The following is a 22,146-nucleotide window of genomic DNA, read 5'->3' as shown; positions in this document are numbered from 1 at the left end:
AAGTAAAACTGTTAAAAAACAAATATGGGTTAATGTATATAATTTGGAGGGTCAAATATATATTGAAGGATTTTTTGCTCTTAAAAGGTTCTGAGGAAGAGAAAACTCCTATTGTGTAATTAGGAAACCAAATAGAAATCTGTGTCCTGTTTCTGAGTATCTCTGGTCAAGGGGTACCTTGGATCAACATTTTATCCCAATGATGGTCAGGAAGTTCTTCCACATATCTGACTGCAATCCCTCTTGCTTTATTTCTTAGCCTGTTTGCTTTTGCCCAGTCCCCTTAGATTTCTTCTTGCTGCTTCAAGTGTAGTTATTCTCTTGTCAGGGAGTGGTTTAGCAATATTGTCTCAAACACTTTTGTGCTGGGACTTTAACTATATTGCTCTGATTTCCTAGCTCTGCCTAAAGAATATGTTAATTTATTTCCTGGAATTGGCGTTTTCTTCTCCATAGACCTTGCTCATTATTTTTCTATTTAGAGAAAATATTTACACATTTAAATTCTTTTTCACAATATTCCCTTCTCTGATGGAAATATTCTGGAATTAGATAGTGGCAAGTGTTGAACAACATGGTGAATATACTAAAAACCACTGAATTGTGCACTTCAAAATGGCAAGATTTCTGTTATGTGACTTATATTTCAATAAAATTTAAAAAATAAAAAGCTTTGGTTAAAAAAATATGTTCCCTTCTTCGATGTCTTTTTGGTGACCTAACTTGATTTTGTCTCCCGGATCAATGTATTTGACCTGTGTTTCCATGTAAAACATTGCCCAAGCCAGCATCCAGGGAAGCCATTCTAGATCCCTAATCTGTGGAAATGTTTATCCCTACTTTATAGCTGGAGACCTGAGGCAAAAAGAGGCACCTGATTGACTCAGAATCACCCAGCTGCCATACACCCACACAGAATTGATCAGACAGCACCAGCTGGCTGCTGCAGGCGAACTGAACTTCCAATGTCTGTCTTTAGAGTGTCCCCAACCTCCTTCTTCTTCAGGGGGACCTGCAGGCAGCCCTTGCCCTCTTCTATTTTTCCTTCCTCTGTTCAAGTTTGCCCCTGGAAAGGATCTGGTCTACTCTTGGCATGTATTTCAGATCAGGTACTATTGATCTCTGGAAGATTTTCATTTAAAACTTACCTGTATTTAGGAACTGGAAAGGATTGTTCCCTGTAGAGGAAAGCAGGCACTAAAAAGCTGGTGGGGCAGCTCAGGGAGGGAACAATCTGGGTCTTTCCCAGAGCTCTTCCAATGCTGCCACATCACTGCCATCTGGTCTACCTCTATCTAAAGCCAACAGTACAGCTGAATAATGACTCCGTTCTTCCGTTCAGCTATCAGTGATATTGATTCTGAGGCTGTACCACTCAGTGTATGCAACACCCACAGTGCAGGAGGCCATGTGGTCAACAGACCCAGTCTCTGACCCAGGCCTGCCCTCAGATTGCTGGCAGAACTTGGGTGGGTTATTTTGAGCCTCAGTATCCTGGTCTGCAGTCTGGCCACAGGAATCTCAATTTTATAGGATTCAATGGAAGCAAGTGTGGAGTTTCCAGCCTGCCCAGATTGCAGGGCCTTGTAAATTCCCTTTCCTCCCTGCTTTGTTGAAATCTCTGAGTATGGCCCATGTTCCCACTGAAGTTCCTGTCTTCAGTCTTAGTTCCTGAGGCATAAAGAAAGAAAAAGAAAGTGATCTTGGGAGGGCTGCAATTTGTAATGAGTCAGTGTGCCACATGGAATCTTAAATATGCTGCCTGTAGTGGGTTGAATTGTGTTCCCCAAAATATGTCCAAGTCTTAATCCTTAGTACTTGTGAATGTGAACTTATATGAACATAGGGTCTTGGCAGAAGTAATTAAGTTGAGATCATCTTAGGTCCACCCTAAATCCAATGACTGATGTCTCTTATAAAAGAAAAAGGAAAGGGAAATTTGAGACACAGAGACACAGAAGAGAAAGCCTTGTGAACATAGAGGCAGAGACTGGAGTTATGTTGCTACAAGCCAAGGAATGTGTGGGATCACCCGAAGCTGGAAAAGGAAAGGAATGATTCTCCCCTAGAGCCTTCAGAGGGAGCATGGTCCTGATGACACCTTGATTTCAAATTTCTGGCCTCCAGAACTGTGAGAGAATAAATTTCTGTTGTTTTGTGTCACCAAACAACAATTTGTTAATTTGTCATAGCAGCCACAGGAAGATAATACACTGCCTGAAGGAAGGACAATCAATATGTACAGAGAAACTAGCATGTGTATTTGCTAGTGCATTCCCAACTGGGTGTGTCTAGAGCATCAGGAGAGGCAGGAAGCCTCCCAGCAGCCATCTGGTCTCTCTCCCCAGCTCCGGGCAGAGCTGGCATCTGCACATGGATGGTCCCATGCCACGCCCAGATTGCATGTGATGGAGTTACCGACTGTGATGCGTTATATGGGGGGCATCTATAGACCTCTTCATATGGAGGCAGGATAAACACATGGCTCTATAAATGTTCTCCCAGAAAGATCTGGCCTGAAGCACTATGGCAGGTGTGGTAATTACATCTCACCAGGAACACAAATTGTCAGTTACCACGCTGCTAAGCAGTAGCTGACAACTTTTTTCTTTCATCCAAAGATTTCTGGAAATTGCTTTTGATGAAATAGGATCAACATTAATTTCCTTTTAATGTATTGTATCTATCAATTGAAATGGAAGAAGAAAGCCATTATCAGCTTTCATAGATAGATGATAAATAGAGAGATATATGATTTTTCCCCAGGACTCACAGATGCAAATGGGAAGGAAAAGTTGAAATACTAAGTGTACATATTTTGAGGGCAAGATAAATAAGAACAAAGCCCTGCTGGCTCACATGGACAGCTCTGTATCTCTGCCTGCAGGACTCTGTGTTATGTGTGTGTGCCAGAGGGAAGCTGAGGTGGCCACCTCTTCACAATCTCTGTCCTATAGACAGTTGCTTACCCCACTCCTCACCACTAGAGTAAATTCATTTGAAATACATAGCATCTAAAAGTGCTAAAATGTACAGTGGGTCCAAGTAGCAGTGATTCATCCCTATGAGGCCCTCAGCCAAAATCAACAAGGAGAGAGCTGGGCTGCTGTCAGTGTCACAGCAGCTCATTGTCTACATACCAAAGGCAATATCACAGATTTAGGGGTTGTTTGTATTCTCCTGTTTGCTGGAGGCCACTTTGGTACCTCAGCTCTGAGGTCTCCTTTGAAGGGAGAGGAATGTGTGCACGTTTTGATGGTGAATTCAACATCCTCTCTTCAGCTGAGCTAAAGGGCCTATTTTCCAAAATGACCCCATCTGACATTTAGATAACTCTGGATTCAGTCCATCCCTCTCAGAGGAGCTTACCGGTGGGACCTCTGTCTAAATGCTGGGAACAAGAGCAGAACAGCCAGCTGGTTTTCTCACAAAGGACTCTGAGTGGTACTCAGCCCACTCAAGCTCCTATCTGATACTTCTTAATGGAGCAAAGTCATGCTTGGTAATAAGCAGGAAGTAGATCTGTTATGCATTTTGCCATCATTAACCGATCCCTGGATGAGTTTCTAAAATCTTATTGAAGGGAAATACTTGGACAAGATTGGGGAGGCGGAACTCAGGTTTCTCTTTGAATTTCTACTTGGGTAGAATCAAAGAAACCTGAACGCCTTTAGCATTTTAACCTTGTCCATGAAATATGTGACAATCCAGTGTGCACGTGTGCGTGTGCACACAGGTGCTTATACTGGAGGGTACAGTGAGTGCTTGAGTACTTATACCTTATAGTTGCTGATGCAAGATGGTTTAAAGACTTGACATTTTTTCATCCATACATGTAATTTATTTGTTCAAATTGGACAAAGTATGAAAAAGAGCCAGAAAAATGATTGGAAGAGTGAGGTGAAGTTAAAAGAATTCAGTGTGTAGAGCTCAGGGAAACTGCTAAGGAGAGTTGGGAATGTGCCTCTGACTCAGGGCTGTAAATCCCAAGAGGAATCTGCAGGGCAGTAGAGGGCACCACTAAGAAGGAAATGGGCAGAAAGGAGTTGAGGTGCATCTTAGTCAGCTCAGGCTGCCATAACAAAATACCAGAGACTGGATGGTTCAAACAATAGAAATTACTTTTCTTACAGTTCTGGAGGCTGGGAAGTCCAAGATCAAAGTGTCAGCAGGTTTGGTTTCTGATAAGAGCTCCTTTATGTGGCTTGCTGACTGCCACATTTTTGATGTGTGTTCACATGGCTGCTTCTTTGTGAGTGCACAGAGACAGGGAAGATGAGATCTCTGGTACCTCTTCTTATAAGGGCACTAACCCATCGGATCAGGACCCTGCCCTTATGACCTTATTTAACCTTAAATACCTTCTTGTAGGCCCTATCTTCAAATACAGTCACACTGGAGATTAGGGCTTCAACATCTGAATTTTGAAGGGGGGACACAGTTCAGTCCATAGCAGAGTGAAAACTACAAGCAGTGGAATAGGCTCCCAGGAAAATAAAAGATCTAGTTCCACAATATGCTGGAGGGATGGGAAGGGCCTATTCTTGGCCTTTTGGAGATGTGAGGAAGGGCAGGGCAGACTAAAAGCTCTAGGTTGCTTGGAAACATCATTTGATGAATGCTTTGATCTGGTAATCTCTCTCTCTCTCCCTTCTAATGGATTACTAGTATATTCTTATTAGATGGACAGAACTAGGTTAGGAAGGAGGGAAGGAAGGAAAGAAAGGAGTATGGAAAGAAGGAATGAATGAAGGAAGGAAGGAAGGAAGGAAGGGAGAAATTAGAGCTAGTAGGACTAGCTAGTGGGGTTGCAGTTACAATCCCCTGGGGGAAAAACAGGGAATGAGATGCTGTATTTTCTCTTGATCATGCAAGAAGTTACTGGCAATTTGTTCTGGCCAGCAAAACTTCTGATATCATGACTCCAGGTGACTGTGTAATGACCAACCTAGGAACAGAAATAGAATCGATTTTTTCTGCCTGAAGAATTTTTTTTCTGTCATTTGATTTAGAGGTCAAAGGCTATTCACCATGTCACTAAGAATTAGAAAACCTTGGGCTTCCCTGGTGGCGCAGTGGTTGAGAATCCATCTGCCAATGCAGGGGGCATGGGTTTGATCTCTGGTCTGGGAAGATCCCACATGCCGCGGAACAACTAAACCCGTGCGCTGTAACTACTGAGCCTGTGCTCTAGAGCCCATGAGCCACAACTACTGAGCCTGTGTGCCACAACTACTGAAGTCTGCGCGCCTAGAGCCTGTGTTCTACAACAAGAGAAGCCACCACAGTGAGAAGCCCGCGCACTGCAACGAAGAGTAGCCCCCGCTCGCCACAACTAGAGAAAGCCTGCGCACAGCAACGAAGACCCAACACAGCCAAAACTAAATAAATAAATGTATATATAAAAAAAGACAGTGTCATATTTTTTTTAAAAAAGGAGAAAACCTTTATGAAATATTGATTAAACTTTTGAATTGAATGTGTGATAGAGAGGAAAGCTGGGCTGATTAATTTATTTTTTATTGGTATGTGGGATCTTAGTTCCCCAACCAGAGATCAAACCCATGCTCCCTGCAGTGGAAGCATGGAGTCTTAACCACTGGACCACCAGGGAAGTCCCAAGCTGGGCTAATTTAAATTCCCTACTAGACCTGTCTTAATGAGGTAACATGAGATATAAAAATTATAGCAGCAAAGACTTCTGTGGAAGCCATCACACCCAATGCTGTGAGCTCACTGATTGTCATCTCCCTGGTGGCTGAATGGGAATCAGGCCAAAGGGAATGCAAAGAAATGCTCCTCTCTTACTCTGATTGTGTAGATCTCGTGGGCTTTTCAAAATGGCATGTGGGTCAGTGTTTACTGGATCCTGGACTACTGCATCCTCCTTCTGGCATCTTAAGGGAAACAATCCCCAGGCTTGGTAGAAGCCCTTGATCTTCTCACTTAGAAAAGTTAGAAGTCAATGAATATTCACATCCCCATCTCACTTTTCCCCTGATTTGCTAACCTGATCCTTGCCAAATTAGGCTGAAAAGAAAGCTGTGAGAATCTTGACCTTCCATTTTGAGACAAGTACCAACCTTTACATTAAAGGCTCTACAAATATTTGTGAATTTATCATGGGGACACAGAATTGGTGAGGTGATCCCCTTCACTCAGCATGTGTATATATATACTTATATATAAAGTTTACATCATTTATAATGATAGATAGATAGATAGATGATAGATCAGTTGCCATGATGGACAGAAGGAGGGGAAAAGACACAAACTCATCAGTCTGTGTCACATCATGGTAGAACACAAGGCTGGAATGTAGGTTCAACCCTTGTTGAAACCCAGCTGGTCTGACCTGGGGAAGGGCTTCCTCTCATTGTTTTAGGGTCTCCATCTGCTAATCCAGAGAATGAATTCGTCTTTACTAAAGACCCATCCAATCTTGTGATTCTATAATCATAAGTATGGTGATAAGATGCTCCTCTATACTTAGGCTGCCACCTGGAGAGTGAATTCTGCTTTCATTTCCCATTTTGGTGATGGAGAATTTGAAGTCAGGCAAGGTTATGAGAGGCCCAAAGCAATTAGCGATGGAATCTAATCTCCAATTCAAGGCTTTGGATCCTGGCTTCCTGCTGCATTAACTGCTGTTTACAGTGTCTGCTGGCATCATATTGGGCTATCCAAAATGCTCTTCTGAATGACACCATTGACTGGGCAGAAATGTTGCACTATTAAAATATTTTGTAGAGTCTTCTCAATGATATTTATACTCCTAGAGAGCAGAGATATTAGCAAGCATATAAGGCATATGTAGTATTGTTTTATTTAGTTCCTATTACCAAAAATTTTGAAGCAGTTTCACTAAAAACATAGGAATAACAATCTTAACACTCCAGGAGGAAAATTTGGGCAGAGAACTCTCTGAGAAGCACCCCCAAACTAATGGCTGGTGAAAATAAACTTCTCCTCTCTACTTTCTTGATTTGTATTAAGTTTTCTCTTTTCTAACCTTTTTCTTTTCTTTCCCATCTACCTGGTTTAAAGCAAATTGAGACAGGTTTATGAAACTTAAATTCAAAGACATCCTAATGGATACATCATTTAATTCTCATGGCAACTCATTAGGTACAAACTATTATTATACACGTTTTACACATGAAGAAACTAGGGGCACAAAGAGGTTGAGAAAATTGCCTAAAGTCACACAACTGATAAATATGTGGAGCTGGAACTTTGATCAAGAAAGTCTGAATCCAGGGACTGTACCATTAACTATTACAATATATGCTGGTAAATGTGAAGCCAGATTTTTTTTTTGGCTGCACTGCGTGGCTGGTGGGATCTTAGTTTCCCCCAACCAGGGATTGAACCCACGCCCTTGGCAGTGAAAGCATGGAGTCCTAACCACTGGACTGCCAGGGAATTCCTGTGAAGCCAAATTTTAAACCATGTCTGTTTGACTTACACCTCACTGATCTTGACTACTAGGCTATGCTACGTGTGATAAAAATGATGATCATAATAATGACAATAACAGTAATTATTATAGTTGACATGTATTGAGCTTTTATAGTGGGCCAGTATTAGTCTAAATATTTTAATAAATTAACTCATTTAATCATCACAAAAACCCTCTGAGGTTGGTACTACTATCATCCCCAGTTAAAAAACTCATTTCTATTCATATTTATGAGCTGAGGAACAGAGAATTTATTTTTAAGAATTAAAAAAATTTTTACTTATTTATTTTTGGCTGCGTTGGGTCGTTGCTGCATGTGGGCTTTCTCTAGTTGCCATGAGTGGGGGCTGTTGTTGCGGTGCACGGGCTTCTCGTTGCGGTGGCTTCTCTTGTGCAGAGCACGGCTCTAGGCGGTCGGGCTTCAGTAATTGTGGCACGTGGGCTCAGTAGTTGTGGTTCGTGGGCTCTAGAGCATAGGCTCAGTAGTTGTGGCGCATGGGCTTAGTTGCTCTGCAGCATGTGGGATCTTCCCGGACCAGGGCTTGAACCCGTGTCCCCTGCACTGGCAGGCAGATTCTTAACCACTGCACCACCAGGGAAGCCCAAGAATTTTTAATTAAGATACAATTCACATACTGTAAAACTTACCCTTTTAAAATGTAAAATTTAGTGATTTCTAGTCTATCCATTATGTTGCAAAACCATCATCAATACATAATTCTAGAACATTTTCATTGCCTACAAGAGAAAGTCTGTTTGCATTAGCAGTCACTCTCAATCCCCTCTGCCCCCCACCTCCTGGCAACCACTAATCTACTTTCTGTCTCTATAGATTTGTCCATTCTGGATATTTCATATAAAAAGAATCATACAATATGTGTCCTTTTGTGTCTGGAATAGAGAAAAACAGCTACCATTTATTGGTTGCCATGACTACCATGTCCTAAGCACTGTTATTTGGGACGTTTGTGTGCATTATCTCTAATTCTCCCAATAACCTTGTGTCAGAAACTATTATCTTCATTTTAATGAGGAGACTGAGTCACAGAGCTGTTCAGTAACGTGTATAAAGAGCAACAGCTCATAAACGGCAGAGATAAAATGCAAACCCAGGTCTATCTGTATCCAAATCCCATACCCTTTGTACTCCATCCCTCTGCTTCATGGCCACAAGAATGTGGGCTAGTAATGTGGTGGTCTTGAAGCCAGGGCAAAGGAGTCAAATTAGCCTGCTGGTGGTGGGAAGTACAGCCCCAAGTTCTCCTGGACTTTGTGCCTGGTAGTGGGGTGGGGGTAAGGGGTGCCCTCCCCCGTTCCTGAGCCTGTGCTCTAGATCTCAGTAAATTTGTCTGCTGAGGTCCTGCTTGACCTCTTCTCTCTGGAACTCCCTTGTGGCCCCAGCTGATGTGTAGGTTGAAGAGCTTTTAGGGTGGAATTTCTGTATTTCTTCATCTGGCTTTGGGTTACGCATGGAATCATGATGAAGCAAGTTAAGACTTCTACAGAGGGAAGGAAAAAAAATTGATGGAATCTCTTCAAGCATTCCCCAAAGTCTGCACCTTGGGCACATTTGCTTCTGAGATTCATTGAATGGGCACTAGCTCCCCTTGTGTGGATGGGCACCCAAGGCTGACAGCTTATATATGCCACCAGAGGAGGTTTGCCCAATGGTTTGGTGCACAGAGAGCCATTTATGCTGTTGACCTATACTGACATTTTCTCCCAATGTGAAGCTCTTTAGGGTGTGACCTGGAGGGATCTGGGGTAATGCACTTTAAAGAGAGAGGACTGGTTGATAAAGCTGAGATTTGCACTGTGCAGTGGTGATAATGATTCTTTGATGGCTTTGGAGGATTTCACATAAAAGAGAAAAATTTATCTCAAAGAGCAGGCTCCAAGAATGTTAGAGATGGAAGCGACCCTAAGACTAAGTATTCAGCCCTTTTTTTTTTGAGACAAATACATTTACCAAGTCTAAGAAAGAGGTCTGGCACAGAGCTGGAGTGTGTGAGGTATCTGTGCGTGCCAACGGGACAGCCCACAGGGGTCATGGTGCTCTGGCTGCTATACCCAGTGAAGCCTTAGCCCCAGTGATCCCTGAATTTCAGTGACACACAAATATATCAGATGGTGCTTGTACTGTAGACTCTTTTGGCCCTTCATGCTGCCACTTCACTGGCTCTCTTTTGTGAAAACATGCCCTCTGCAGGGTGGGTCCTTGTCACTTCCCAAAACACTGATGATAATGATGGCAATGACAATGACAATGACAACATCATCTCAGAAAACCTGGAGAGTGGTGGACATGACTTGTGCTCTAGTGATTTGCAAGGATGCCTTGGGGTATCAGACCCCCCAAGCTGCCACCTCAAAGCCACCCCTCTCCCTCTAAAGGACCACCGGGGCAGCCTTACGGTGGGGAGGAGAAAGTGCAGGTCCACAGAGCAGAACCAAAACACCCAACAGTACAATTAGCTCTCCCCATGGACCAGCCCCAAGAGCTCTTTTATTTATATACTGTACAAAAGCAGATGTTTATACTAATGCTTGTGGACAATGAAGAATTAAGTGGTGTTTTCCATGTTCTGTATAAGTAGACACAGAAATGGATACTGCTTTTCTAGAAATAGTGCCTTCCAAAAAAGTTTGTTTCAATGATTTGGAAAATGCAGGTCCAAACAGCTCATTTCTTCAGATTGATAAACTGACTTGCTGTTACTGCAGCTAAAGGCCTTTAAGAGTCACTGTTGGGTTCACAGAGGAAGTGAGAAGGTGGCAGGAAAGAGAGTGTCTGAAGGGAAACCTCTGTCTTTTTGACTTTGGGGATAGTGTGTCTCAGGCTCTCCCTTTTAACTTTTTACCTTGAGATAGTTTTAGACTTACAAAAAGGTTGTGAAAATAGTAGAATTTCTTAATGTCCTTCGCCTAGCTTCCCCTTATGTTAACATCTTATATAACCATAGAATATTTATCAAAAGTAAGGCAGTAAGGCTTCCCTGGTGGTGCAGTGGATAAGAATCTGCCTGCCAACGCAGGGGACAGGGGTTCGAGCCCTGGTCCGGGAAGATCCCACATGCTGCAGAGCAACTAAGCCCGTGCGCCACAACTACTGAGCCCGTGCACCACAACTACTGAGCCCGTGTGCCACAACTACTGATGCCCACACACTTAGAGCCTGTGCTCTGCAACAAGAGAGGCCACTGCAATGAGAAGCCCGCACACCCAACGAAGAGTAGCCCCCGCTTGATGCAACTAAAGAATGCCCGCGTGCAGCAATGAAGACCCAACGCAACCAAAATAAATAAATAAATAAATTTATTAAAAAAAAAAAAGTAAGGCAGTAATAAAAAAGAATGAAATGATGCCATTTGCAGCAACATGAATGGACCCAGAGATGAACATACTAAGTGAAATAAGTCAGAAAGAGAAAGACAAATATCATATGATATCACATATGTGGAATCTAAAATATGATAAAATGAAGTTATTTACAAAACATAAACAAGCTCACAGAAATAGAAAACAAACTTATGGTTACCAAAGGGGAAAGGTGCGGGGGAGGGATAAATTAGGAGTTTGGGATTAACATATACACACTACTGTATATAAGGTAGATTAACAACAGGACCTACTGTATAGCACAGGGAACCATATTCAATATCTTGTAACAAACTATAATGGAAAAGAATATGAAAAAGAATATATATAACTAAAAGTATATGTATATATATATATATGTAACTGAATCACTTTCCTGTACACCAGAAACTAACACAACATTGTAAATTAACTATACTTAAATTTAAAAAAATAAAATAACAAAGAGGAATTAAGGTTCCTCTCCTCAAAATCTTTATCTCTGCATCAACTATTAAGAGCATTTTTTATTTAAATTTATAATCATATAAAGGTTTTTAAAATGTCAAAAAAAAGTAAGGCATTAACCTTGATACAATACTATTAACCAAACTACAAAATTTCTTCTGAGTTCATCAGTTTTTCCACTGAAATCCTTTTTCTGTCCCAGGATCCAATCTGGGATTCCACATTGCATTTGTTGCCTTAGTAACGTCAGGTCTCCTTAGTCACCTCCTATCTGTGACAGTTCCTCAGACTTTGTCTGTCATGACCTTGACATTTTTGAAGAGTAGTGGTCACCTATCTTGTAGAATGTCCCCCAATTTGGTTTTTTCTGATGTTTTCTCATGATTAGAATAAAATAGAAATGTCTCATGATCAGTTAGAAATAAATTGAAGTTGGAGGGGGCCCTTTGGGGGCTAAACTTAAGAAAGGGAAATTACATTTCTCTGGCATCTTGCACCCTTCCTCAATGCTCTCTGTCCATCTCCAGTCCTCTTCTTTCTACCCTTAGTGGGGCCAAGATTTTCTAAGCACTTGCTGTGTCCAACCCAATCATGGAGGCATGGAGCACTGCAGAAGAAAGGTGCCTTTTAAATTTTTCATTTTTTTTCACAAGTGTCCTCAAACTCTAGGAAGGAATTCCAATCTCCTACATTGAGACTACACGGAGGCAGTATAGTGCTCCTTTTGAAAAGATTTGAGCAGAGGCAGTTCCTCCTGCACCTGGAATTCATTACATTACTTATTGTGTGAAAAACAGTGATGCCCCATCAGCAAACTATTAAACTTGCAATGTGTGTACTATATTTTGGGGAAGCTTCCTGAAGTTGCCTCCTTAATTGGGTGATGTGATGTTTCATCTCAGAGGTTCTGATATTTCCTACTCTTGGTGGAGGGAGAAATAGCAACTCAGTGTTTTTGGAGTTTCAAGGGAGATGAGAAGTATTATGAAATCATCAACGTTGAAGCTCAGAACATGATCCTTCCAACTGATGCCACTGGCTAAGATTTATTATCTTTTTCTGAAAAAAGTTTGGGGATTTTTTTCATAGCTCTGTTGAGCATCAATGCTAGAAGAAGATGCTGTTCACAGTCCTGCCATTTTACACATGAGATCACTGAGACCAGAGAGGGAAAAACCACCAATTACTCAATCAATGAAATCTCTATCGCCCATTTTCTAGGTGCTCAGTTCTGTACTGGTTGGTATAAGGGCATATAAGTTTATAGAACATTGTTTCTATCCCTAAAAAGCTTAAAGATCCAGCATGGGAATGATTACTACTCCATTTAAAGTGACAGTGAACAAGGCAGGATAGTGTGTTACGGTGTTGATGTCATAAGAATTAATAGACAACTGCAGTAAAAGCTTGAAAAGGCCTTAAAGGGGAGGATCTTTAAAACTGAGCTGGATCTTTAACAATTGATAGGATTTGGAGAGATTAAAAAACCAGACTGTGGAAGGCCCCAAAAGCCAGGCAGAAAAGGTTGGAGAATTTGGGGCACACGAGGGGAGTGGTGTTTATAGATGTTTAATCTGCCTGAGATGTGCAGTGGGAGTCATTGCCAGGTGAGTGTAACATTTATTATGGGCCTCCCAGAGGCAGTGCCAAAGCACTGTGGTCCACTGGTGAGACTAGGAATCAGGTAGGAAAGGAAAGCTGCTGTATGGAGCAAGTGAGAGAGAATTTTGGGAGTAAATGTATCTGAGTGTTTTGGGCCAGCCAAAACCCAAAAGAGGGAGAGTGGTGCACCTAATCCTAGATCATTTAGCTCTTCTGTAAAATCTTGGTGCCTCTGACACCAGGTGTCCCACTTTTGGGGCGGGTCTGTGCGGTCCTGAAGGCTCTGTGACTTGGGAGAACAAACCCTCTCTAAAAGAGCTCAGGCTGTAGACTTTGCTGATTAAAATCAGGGTCTCCAGAAAAGGGAATCTTCCTACACTACCGTTGGGAATGTAAATTGGTGCAGCCACTATGGAAAACAGTATGGAGGTTCCCCAAAAAACTAAAAATAGAGTTGCCATATGATCCAGCAATCCCACTCCTGGGCATATATCCGGAATTGTCCAGAAATCCACTTTACTTTTTTGCATCTCAAATGTTTGCCACAAACCTTTGTTTTCATGGAGAACACAAGCTCGATAAAAATATAATTGCAAACTATAGGTAGCTTTAGAGAAAACCATAATAGTAATGATAATATGCACCATTTATTTAGTGTATATGCTATGACCAAGAGCTGAGCTGGATGCTCTACACATGATATGTCCATTTTCCCTAAAAATCACACAAGGTGAAAATTACTGAACACAATTTACAGGTGAGGAAACTGAGTTGCAGATGTGTGGCGCTACTATCCAGGTCCCACAGATAGCAGTGGTGATGGGATCTTAACTCGAATTTCTTGGGCTTCAAATGACTTGTTCTTTGCCCTATGCGTAGATGTTTCTCATTTCCACTCACTAAGTGCTGGCCCTTCAAGTTGGTCTGGTTAAGAGGCTGTATTTATTTTTCAGAAGCTGTAGCCAGACCATGAAGCCTTCCTTGTGTTCCTTTTTCAGAGCTGTTTTTCAGAAATACACAAAGAAATCAGCCCTGCCCTTTCCAGCCATAGCCTGTTCAAGGATCAGTGGCATTTGATCTTTGGATTCCCTACCCTATGGACCAGCTGTGAATCCCAACATCATCCGAAGAGTTCCTATAATGAAAGTTCATACTCAAAAAACACCCTTTTGCCGCGGTTGTAAATATTTGGGATACTTATGCTTTGGGATTCAAAGGCAGTTTCAAAAACAAGTGTTCCAGAAATGGCTTCAGTACTGGTAACACCATTGAGATCCTAAGATGACTACTCTAAAAATGAACAAACCCATTTGGAAGTTGAAGTGCTGACAAGGTGACTAAAAACAAGATATGATCCCTTCCCCATCTCCTACTCCAACCAAGTTAGTACTCCATATCTGTAAAATGAGTGGAGGGTAAATTGGTGTGTGTGTGTGTGTGTGTGTGTGTGTGTGTGTGTGTGTGTGTGTCAGGTGGGTGTCCTCCAAGGTAATGAACAACAGGAGACTGAGATGTGGAATTATCCTGCTACCTGAGTTCCTTGCCCTAAACCTAGACCAAAGGTTTTTTTTTTAGATTGATAAACAAGGACATTTGTTTCCATTTAAATTTCCTATGTTACAACCAACACTAATTTTCATGTTTATAGGACATTTATATTGTTTATGTCTTTTGCCCACTTTTTATTGGTGCATTGGTTCTTTTTTATTTCCTCTATAGACTTATGTCATAATGATGACAACCTTTTTCCATATTTGCTGCATGAAGGTTTTCTCAGTTTTCTTTCTGCCTTTCAATTGTCTTTATGGTGGTGTGGTGGATATTGTTATTTTCCACCTAAACTTGTTCTCCCCTTTTCCATAGTCTAGTATAGCTGGACATGTGGCTACCTAGCTAGGGACTACATGTACTACTCCTCCTGTAGTTAAATGGAGCCATATAACTAACTCCTTGCCAATGGAATGTGAGCAGAAGTGATGGTTGCCATTGTCTGACTAGGTCTTTAAGATAGTGGGAGTGCTTCCTTCCTACACTTCCCCATGCTTCCCAGCTGGAAATCTGGATGTTAGGCCAAAGGTTTTTTACCTTTATTTTTTGCCCTATGAACCCCCAGCTGCTGCTCTGGTTGATGTGGAAACGGGAGTGGGGGGAGGTCAAGCCCCACCCACACAGACTCTTGCTAGCTGTGGGCAAGTATTTGCCTAGCACAGATTATGTGTTTAGGAGGCAGCAGCTCCAAGAGGAGTTGAAAAACCAAAGTTCTGCTTGCACTGTAACCTCTAATATGCTATATGACCTGGAGCAAGTTATACTGTCTGGCACCAGTTTCTTCTTTAAAATGTCAGGGTTAGGCTAGATAAGCCTTAAAGCCTTGGTTCTAAAATTCCTTTGATCTCTTTATTGCATTAAACACAGAAGTACAGAAAAAGATGTGTCTTAGAGAAAGTAACATCATGCATAGCCCTGTTCCTGAAGAGGGGTGGAGAATCCGATTGAAAGGCAGGTTGGGACTACATTGTGAATGGCCTTGAAAGACAACTGAAAATGTTTGGACCTTACCTTATTGCCAAGGGGAATCACTGAAGGTTTCAGACTAGGGCAGTAGGGCTGAGGAAAGTTTTAGATAATAGAAAAATATATCCCCAGAAAGAAAGGGTAATAGGATAAGAACACTATGGAATGTATCAGGAAGGTCTTCTTGGCAGACTCTAAAATATTTCACCTGTACCTCTTCTGTTTTCATAGATGCATTTGTTTTGTTTTTAATAATGTAGCATTGATTATCACGATTTACAAGTTTTTATTTGAAAAAAAAACTACCAAGGAGGAAGCTACTGTTTCCTCCTTACTACTCTTTTTTTGGGGGGTGGGGTGGGGATAAATGATATATTTTAAATGTCTTGTCAGAGAGAAAGAGCCATTTAGTATAAGGCTGCTGGCTTTGCTCTCCCTAGGGAAGTAGGGTCTCTAGAGTCAGAACGCTCCAGCTCCTTTATGGGAATCAATGATGTTTGAGGGATAAAATAAAGTGATCTGCTTGACATTTATTTAATTGGAATAAGTTTATTGATAGCTTCTAAAATAAAATCTGGCACCACTCCTCACCAAACTGTTCACTCTTCCTATGCCTCCATTTTCTCATCTGCAGGGTTGAGCTAATGAAAGTACCTACCTCACAGGGTTATGAGGATTCAATAATGTGATTTTTTAAAGTGGGACTTTTCATTGTTCAATAAATGTGGATGAGAGAAGAATAAATCCCAGATGAGTTAACAATGAACATATTTTCAAAGATACTGAATATATAAAGCATCTTTACTAACAGAGAAGAAAAAGTATAGAAAAGTGGGCTAAGGACACAGACAGTTAACCAAGTACAGTTATTATGTGGAGTACATAGCCCTTTAACTTGGAAGCGTCACTTCTAAGGAAATGGAGATGCAATGACGATGTACTCATAGGATTTAATTCTTAAATATTGAGTATACATGGTGGAGTTATGGATGAACTTTTTTTTATTGATCTGGATCTTCGTATTCCTCTTCTCCTTCTATTAATAAATATGTATTACTTGTATAGCAGTTTTTCTTTTTTTCAGAGAAAAGTTGTCCTGGACAAAATGATGAAAATAAAGAAGTTTTGCTTCACTTTGTGAAACCTGTTTCCTTTTCCACACTACCTCTTCCCTCCTGCCAGTTCAATTCTCCACATGGTTTCAAAGATTCAGCCCTAACTCTTAGGCACACCTGGTTCCTAATCCAAGTCACATGCAATTTCACTATCCTTCAGCCATTGTGGTACTTCCAAACTTTACCAATTTCTTCTAGTACTCGTTGCTATTGGCTAAAAGGAGTGGATGTAGTTATGTGAGGCAATCTCCATTAGTCTATTGATAAGTTAGAATGCAGTCTCTGCTGATGATGGAAAGGGGTTCAGCTGTTTCATCTTTACAGAGGAAAGGTGGCACTGTGCATTATGATTGATTCACATGTCCTGAGTAAGATGGAGCATTTCCAGGAGGCACAATGGGAAACCCCTGGCATTCCTGCCAGCAGCCTCTAATGGTTACTCCCTTGGAGGACATGGCAAGTCTATTACAGCAGTCTTTCCAGCTGAACCCTAGCGCAGCCTCCAAATCCTGACCCAGGATTCCTGAGCACAGTGCTTTATTCTAGCTCCTCAGAGTATCATCTTAGCTTGTTAGAGATGCAAGTTCTCAAGCCCCACATCAAATTTACTGAATCAGAATCTGGGCTTCATGTTCGGGAAGTCTTGCAGAGTATACAGCTCTGGCAGAGAATTACCTAAATATAACCCAATCACCCATTGCATTGTTTCGTCAAGCATGGTTTGAAGTCAGTTTGTATTAAATCACCTAGGATGTTTATTACAAAAGCCGATTCCTAAGTTCCTCCTGAGAACTTAGGATGATGCCAGGAATCTGTGTTTTAAACAAGTGCCCCAGAGAATTCTTAAATGTAAACTGGGTGGTGCGGGGTGTTCAGATCTAACCTGGCTGGGCCTCTGGGCTTTCCTTCTAACACATGGGACAGGGTGGGGTGGGGCTGGGGTGTCCCTAGGTATCCATTGATAAAGGTCCTGGCCTCTCTGAGGACAGGTCAAGGCATAAATTATCCAGTGTGTGAATGTGGAAAACAAAGGCTGTAGAGTAATACACCATTTACTAGGTGAATGTAGCTTTGCTGAACCGTAACTGTAACATAATGATAATCACACCTGACGAAATATCATGGGGAGAGTTCCATTAAAAACTGTATTTAAAACTTCTGGTGCAAAGTAGGCACTCAAGCTTTCATGTCTATTGCTGTATACTATTATTTCCATTTATTCATCATTCTGAATATATGATCAATAATAAACAAATAGCTAATATTGAGTGTTAATTATATACCAAGTACTATGTGAAGCATTTTATACACATTATCTCATTTATTCTTCACAACAACCCTACTGGGGTGATACTATTATTCTCTTCATTTGACAGATAAAGGGAATTGAAACATGAGGATGGACCAAATGTTCTGAGGGTCTTTAACCCTAGACACTGTCAAATATTCCAGGCACCAAGTGAGTTTGGTGAAGGAAAATGATGTATGAGACAAGGTCTTGGAATAAAATTTTTTTATAATTTTGAAGCATGCCACAAATAACTAAGAAGAAGAAGTATCCAGAAGTTCCAAGGGGTGTACAGAGCATGTCATAAACTTTCAAAGGAAGAAGAGGTCACTTTCAAGCTCAATGATCAGGGCAGATTTTATGAAGAAGGCACCTCTTAAATGTAGCCTTGTAAGGCTACAAGATTTAAGGGTCCTGGTAGGAAGAAATTGAATGTTACTACATGGAAAGTATAAAGATCTTAAACAGCATCTGGCACAGAGGAAATGTTCAGTAACTATCAGCTATTAAAATGTATCTATACTACTACTATCAGTATTATTAATACCATTACCCTTACGGAGGAGAGAGAGTAAGGGCTTCTACAGAAGCCACATGATGGGTACAAATCCACTAATTTCACCTCACCTAGAATTCATCTGTCTCTCAAAGAGGTTATTCTGAGAAACTTCATGAAAGACTACATTTTATATATGAGTTCCCTTCCTCAACAAGCCAGTCTGTTCACTGTCTGAAAAGACCATGAGAAGTGGGTGTGATGTGACTTTTTGTAAACTCATCCACATCTTGCTGCCTAGACCATGTAGATGACTACATGGAAGTAGTAGGTGACTACTTCCTTCAGACTATCCCCTGGGATTGAGGGTCACACCCACAGTCCAGAGGGTCACATCCCCCTGAACTGATCTGTGGAGATCTCATTGCTGGGAATTTCTTCTGTGTCCCTTGAAATCAGCCATAGAATGGGTCCCCATCTCTCAGAGGATAGACACGATCCACCCATCTTGTCCTGAAATGTTGGGGTCCACCTCACCTCAAGCCTCACTGGCACCCCAAATAATCCAGGACTTGCGGGTTTTGGAGCCGGGAAGCTCTCATTTCAAAGCCTGGAGCTCTCAAGTCCTGGTTGTATGACCTTGGGCAAGTCATCTGTCCTCTCTGAGTCTCAGTAAAATGCCCATCTTTGAGGGTATCTATGCATCTTAGTGACGTGTGCCAAGTGCCTGGCTCCTGGCCACTTTCCACAAGAATTTTCTGAGCACCTGCTATGTGCCCAAGTGCTGTTCTAGGTGATAGGGATACCACAGAGAACAAAACCAACAGAGTCCCAAATTTCATAGAGTAGGTCAGTATGTATATAGCACATCAAAGGGTAGCAAGTGCTACATAGAAAGATTAGGCCAGGTCAGGGGAAAAGGCATACTGCCGGGTGGAGGGATGTACTTAAGGTGGGCAGGGAAGGCCTCACTGATAGGTCATTTGAGCCGAGACAAGAGGGAAGTGATACTAGAGTGTCACACTCTGACCTCAGGGTTTTTATCCTGGATGCTTCCCCTGCCTGGGACACTCTGCCTCCAGAGAGCCCCATGGCTGAGTCCCTAACCTCCTTCAAGTTTCTCTGCTTCATACTTCCTTCCTGGTGAGGCCTTCTCAGACACTTCCTTTGGAAAATAGTTGCACACCACAGTCAGTCTCTGCCTCCTCACCCTATTTAATTTCTCTCCATAACACTGATCACCACCTGGTATATATTTATTATGTACTGGTTCAATAACTGTCTCTAAAAGAGAGGTTGGCAGACTATAGCCATTGGCCAAAACTGGCCCACTGTCTGTCTTTGTAGATAAAGTTTTATTGGAATACAGCCACACTTGTCCCTTTGCATATTGTCTGTGGCTGCTTTCCCACTACAACAGCAGAGTTGAGTAGTTGTGACAGAGACCATATGACCCTCTTAGCTTAAACTATTTGCTATCTGGCCCTTTACAGAAAAAATTGGCTGACCCCTGTTCCAGCATATAAACCCTGTAGAAGCAGGAATTTTGTTTTATTTATAGCTGTCTTCCCAGGTTGTAGCACAGTGCTTGGCATATAGAAGACCCTCAATAAATATTAGGTTGCTGAGTGAATGAATGAATATAGGAGAAGTGTGATTGGAATAACTAGAAAACTAGGCCTGGCTTGAGTCAGATCTTGAATGCTGTGCTAAAAGGGCTTGGCTGTTCTCTGATGGTGGTGGAGGTGTCCTACAAGGAGGAGAGTGAGGGAATCTCTCCAGGTTCTGTCCATGAAGAGGTTAAACAGCTGTTTCTACCATGAGATTGCTATTATTCATGACAGCATAGATATTAGAGGTATCCTATGTAAAGTATGGGCATGTGGGCACCATTGACTGACATTTGGTACTATTATTCTAGGCAGAATAGAGGTTGTTTAAGGGCAGGACACCCCGGGTCACAAAGTATATGAATACTGCTTCCCCCCACAGACTAGCTGTAGAGCCTGGAAAATTTAACGAACTTCTCTATACCTCAGTATTCCTCATCTTCAAAACAAAATATTAACAGATCCACCATCATTGGGTTGTTTGTGGATTTAATAGGTTGTAAAGCGTTTGGATCAGTTTCTGGTACGTAGGAAATTCTTCATGAATATTAGCTGATATTAGTGATTCTCCATTATTAACCACTCTCCACGATGCCCCCTCCCATGTGTGTATTATTATCACAGTGTATGTTGTATAGTAAAGAATTTAACCTCACCCCAAGAGAGGTCTGGCCTTTGCCCTTGGCTTCTGGAAGATAATATCTAGGCCTTGGAATGTCATGTGTGATAGGAATGTCTTTGTTCGATTGGGAGTCTTAATCCAAACAGATAGTAACTATGTGATTTAGAGTGGGGGCTCTGAGCCACATCAATAGTGTGATTTAGTGTGGGGGACTTGGTCCAGCCAGAAGATAACTATGTGATGTACAGTGGGGACTCTGAGCCACACCAAAAACATGATGAAGGGTGGGGGCTTTGGGTCATGCAGCTTGACCTCCTGAGGGCTGGAAACTGAGATCAGCCAAGTGGGCAGGCAACTAGGCCTACAAGATGGGGCCCCATTGGAGGCTCTTGACACCAAGGCTTGGGTGAGTACCCTGGTTGGCAAAATTCCATGCTATTGTCAGACATCAATGCCAGGAGAGTGACGCTGTCTTGATTCCATGAAAAGAGGACAACTGGAAGCTTTGCGTTTGATATCCTCCTGGATCCCGCCCTGTTCATCTCTTCCCTTAGCTGATTTTAATTTTAGTCTGTATCCTTTCCCTGTAATAAACTGTAACCATTAGTATAACAAGCTTTCAGTGAGTTCTGTGAGCCCTTCCAGCAAATGATTGAAACTGAGGGTGGTCTGGGAAACCCCCTGAAATTGCAATTGCTGTTAGTAGTGACAGTGGTCCTTTGTGGACTTTTCCCTCTAGCTTCGCAGTTGGCTATCTTTTTGCAAATGTGCAGAGTGGGGGCCTCCTTTTACCCCAGGCCTCTTTCCCACCTGCCGCTTGAGAGGTACTGTGTCCCCACATATCTTCCCCAGGAGACCTACACCCTCCTCGGCCTCTCTCTGTCTCTGAAACTGACAGAAGGGACAGGGCCACCACCTCATCTCAGAGGCACCATCTCATAGGGGCCACGGGACTGGACATTTCTGACAGAAATGGGGATCTGGGAGGGAGGACGATACATGTTTCCCTTCTTTCTTTTCTAGAACTATGTGATGAGTGCCCCTATCCTCATGCTGTGGCCTCACACTAGGGCCACAGAGGTGAACAGACAGGGCCTACCCTAAGGGGAGTGAGGTCCCTATCCCGAGGGGGAGAAAAACACATCAATACATAATAAGGACAACAATCATAATATTAAAAATTAGCAAAACAGTTTGTTCCTCCTATGTTTGTGCACACAGCTCTGTGCACATGTGCAAGTGTTTCTTTATGACACATTCTTAGAAGTGGAATTGCTGAGTCAAGGTAGTTTATTCACTCAACAGATGCCTAATGAACACGTATTTGGTATACCAAGCACTGTTCTAGGTGGTGGACAACTGTTATTCTCTTGGGCGTGAGGTCCCTGAGCTCTTAGCAGTTTTTTCTCCAGACTGTAGTAAGGACCCTGACCTGCTCAAGGGTGTCTGTTCAGAGTGTGCAGTGTCTAAACGGTTATGGGGTCTGTGTCTTGGGTATGTCATTTCTGAACGCTTGGGAGTTCGTGTTCCAGGAGGTGAAGTCTCTGGGCTATTGGGGGGATCATTTCTCCAGTGGATGAGGTCTCTGAGATTTGGGGGGGATCTTTTTCAG

Source organism: Pseudorca crassidens, chromosome X (genome assembly GCF_039906515.1).
Source record: "Pseudorca crassidens isolate mPseCra1 chromosome X, mPseCra1.hap1, whole genome shotgun sequence".
Classification (NCBI taxonomy): Eukaryota; Metazoa; Chordata; class Mammalia; order Artiodactyla; family Delphinidae; genus Pseudorca; species Pseudorca crassidens.
The sequence above is the reverse complement of the archived record's forward strand: the minus strand, read 5'-3'. Positions refer to the sequence as shown.